This window comes from Mus pahari, chromosome 16 (genome assembly GCF_900095145.1).
Source record: "Mus pahari chromosome 16, PAHARI_EIJ_v1.1, whole genome shotgun sequence".
NCBI lineage: Eukaryota > Metazoa > Chordata > Mammalia > Rodentia > Muridae > Mus > Mus pahari.
Window position 1 is genome coordinate 24,619,982 of NC_034605.1, and position 3,149 is coordinate 24,623,130.

Consider the following 3,149-nt stretch of genomic DNA (forward strand, 5'->3'; position numbering starts at 1 on the left):
TTTCTTTCTTTCTTTCTTTCTTTCTTTCTTTCTTTCTTTCTTTCTTTCTTTCTTTCTTTCTTTTTTTTTTTTTGGTTTTTCAAATCAGTGTTGCTATTAGAAAGTACAATCCACTTTAGGGGTGAGTGTTCCCACATTAATTAAGACCATCAAGATAATTTTTCAGGTAGGCTCCCTACTCACGAGATTCTGTGTGGCAAATTGACAATGAACCAACCACCACTTTATACTCAGTCTCCAATGGTCACATTGGAGAATACATAGCAAGGTTTACAGTCTGGTGGGCTGGTGGCAGGCGCGTAGGGCGGGGTCACAGGGAAAGTCTTTCTTCTCCTTTTACAGGATTATTGTTTATTTCCAGAGGGTCTCGGACCTGACTAAACTGGACAACCACATGGAGCAAGGATTACAGAGGGATGATGGATTCTTTCCTTTTTCTGTTTCTTTACTAAAACCCTTATCAGTTGAGAGACACATGGCGAATTACGTACTTTTGGGCGTTTGGAGAACACTAGACTCTGCTTTTGTTTGTTTGTTTGTTTGTTTTTTGTATTGAGATGTCTCGGTTTGTAGCCCTCACTGACTGCTGTGGAATTCACTGGTGACAAGCTGGCTTTAACATGCAGAAATCTGCCAACCTCTGCCTCCAGCGTGCTGGGATTAAATGCGTGAGATAATTTTGCTTCTTACTTTGCGACATTCAAGAAGTGGTTTAGACTTTTAGAGCATCAATTATATCTTTAGAATAGTGTTCGCAGTGAAGAACATGTCATTTAGTTAAAACTTATAAATGTAGTCAGCTATTTATGTTTCGAACATTTGTTACTCTTTTTCATCCTTAAGCTTGTGTGCGACCACGTGGCCTAATGGATAAGGCGTCTGACTTCGGATCAGAAGATTGAGGGTTCGAATCCCTTCGTGGTTGGTGTTTTTTTCCATCTTGCTACTGCTCGAATTCTAACTTTCTAGTTTCTGCTTATTAAATGACCGGTTGGTTAAGAAGTCTTTAGAACGCAAAGTGTGCACAGGGTCTGGTCCACTAGTTCTGAATAAGCCAGCACTGTGGCGGCAGCAGTGTTGGTGTATGGATGGCTACCAGTCTGCATAAAGTCTTCCTTTGCCCAAGTGTAAAATGTTGATGTTGCAGCGCCGCCCACCCTCTCCTTCCTCCCTTGGATGAAGAGATGTGTCTGTGGACACAAGGTTTGTTCTAGTCCTGAGAAACTGAAGTTCACTGTGGCCTGTCTTCATGGTCCTCACTCTGTGGCTATTTGGAGGTTGCCTGCTCAGCTCGTTTCTGCATTACAGGCGGCCTTCCGGCTCCTCCGGATGCCCTCACTAGGGTTTGCTTGAGAATGTCAAAAACAGTTTGCTACTGTAAAACATTTAAAAAGATAACATTTTCTTAGGGAAGAAAAAAAAAAATCACACTTTTAGACGCAGCACCCAATACTACTCCTGCTGAATATCATCATCATTAATAAAAGAAAAAACATGGCTAAAGTAAGTGAATGAAGACAATAAACGTATTGTTAAACTTTCTACAATTTCAGATTTCCTTCTAGGTAGCGTCACAGTAGCTGAGGCTATCCCTGAGCTTATTTTGCAGCACAGACTTATCTCATACTCTCCACAATACTCCTTTCCCAGCCTCCCAGTTTCTGGGGTTGCAGGTGTGTACCACCAGGGCTACATTTGGGATTTTTTTTTTTTTTTCAAGGTTTACATTTTTTCCCCTATGAAGATTTTCAGATTAAGAGAATTTCTCTCTCCTTTTAAAAATCTTTTTATAGATTCTTTCTGAATTTCACATCGTGCACCCCAATACCACTCATCTTCCTGTCCTTCGTATTTACTCTCCACCCTTGTAACCTCCCTCCCAAGAGAAAATAAAATAAGCCCCCAACACACATACAGTAGAGGACTTCCAGGTCTAAGTTCATTCAGAGAAGATTCACCTAGCCCTCAAGAGACTGGAGGCCCCAGGGAGTTCAGAGGTCAGATGAGGTGGAGGGTGGGGGCATCCATGTGGAGACGGGTTGTGGTGGGGAGGAGGTGTGGGATGTGGAGCAATAGAAGAGTGGGAGGGGAGGGGAGAGGCAGGGAATGAAATATGGAGTGTAAAAAATGAATTACAAATAAAATTAAATTAAAAAAAGAAAAGAAAAGAAGATAGAAAGGGAAAAATCTTGTTGTGGAAGCTGTAGTGTGTCAGTGTGTCACACTGTATACTCTTATACACACATCTTTACTTGCGTTGCAATGAGTCATTGGTCAGTCTGGAGACTTCTGGCTTCAGGGCAGGCTGAAGAAGTGGCTCAGTGGTTAAGAGAAATTCTTTTTAACACACTTGTTGCTGTTGCTATTGTTGTTGCTAGGCTGGAGAGATGCCCCACTGGGTGCTTTTCCAGGGGTCCTGGGTTCAATTCCCAACACCCACATGGTAACTCACAACCTTCCATAACTGTGGTTTTATGGGATCCCTCCCATGCCCTCTTCTGGTATGCAGACATACATGCATATAAAACACCTATGCATATAAAATAATGAGGCCATTATCTGGTAACTAAGGGTCAGAAACAGGGAATAGACTATTTATTGTAGGTACAAGGACAGAAAATAAATGGTGGACTAGTTTATCTATACAAGACTTCAAAATAGTAAAACACAAGGCAGATGATTTACCTTTTGACAGCACCATGCTAATTTATGACATAAAAAGTATTGCTTTAAACTTATAATGAACCTATGGAGCTTGAAACCAGATAATGAATGTTCAGTCAGGTACTAGTCTTAATGGAAGGACTGTAAACAATTCTGCTGTAATTCTTCAAGCCTTGTCACCCTAGGACATGAACTAGTCTCTTAAACTTACTATAAACTTACAGAATGTGAGAGTGCTTAGAAAATTATGTGATCGATTATCCTGAGAATATAAAAACTAAGAACAATTGAGTGGCAGTATAGTCCTTTTCTGCTTCATCCAGTGTGTCTTTCTGTGCATGCCTATCTTTCTTATCTTCCTTCCTTCCTCCCTCCCTCCCTCCCTCCCTCCCTCCCTTCTTTTCTTTTCTTTTCTTTTCTTTTCTTTTCTTTTCTTTTCTTTTCTTTTCTTTTCTTTTCTTTTCCTTTCTTTTCTTTTCTTTTCC

The 3,149-nt window shown here is 40.7% G+C and overlaps 1 non-coding gene across 1 annotated transcript; it reads left to right on the top strand.

Annotated features, from left to right (window-relative positions):
• Window positions 1-852: 852 nt before the first annotated feature.
• On the top strand, window positions 853-925 carry Trnar-ucg. The gene has a single exon. It is a non-coding gene; the product is annotated as a tRNA-Arg (tRNA).
• The last annotated feature ends 2,224 nt before the right edge of the window (window positions 926-3,149 follow it).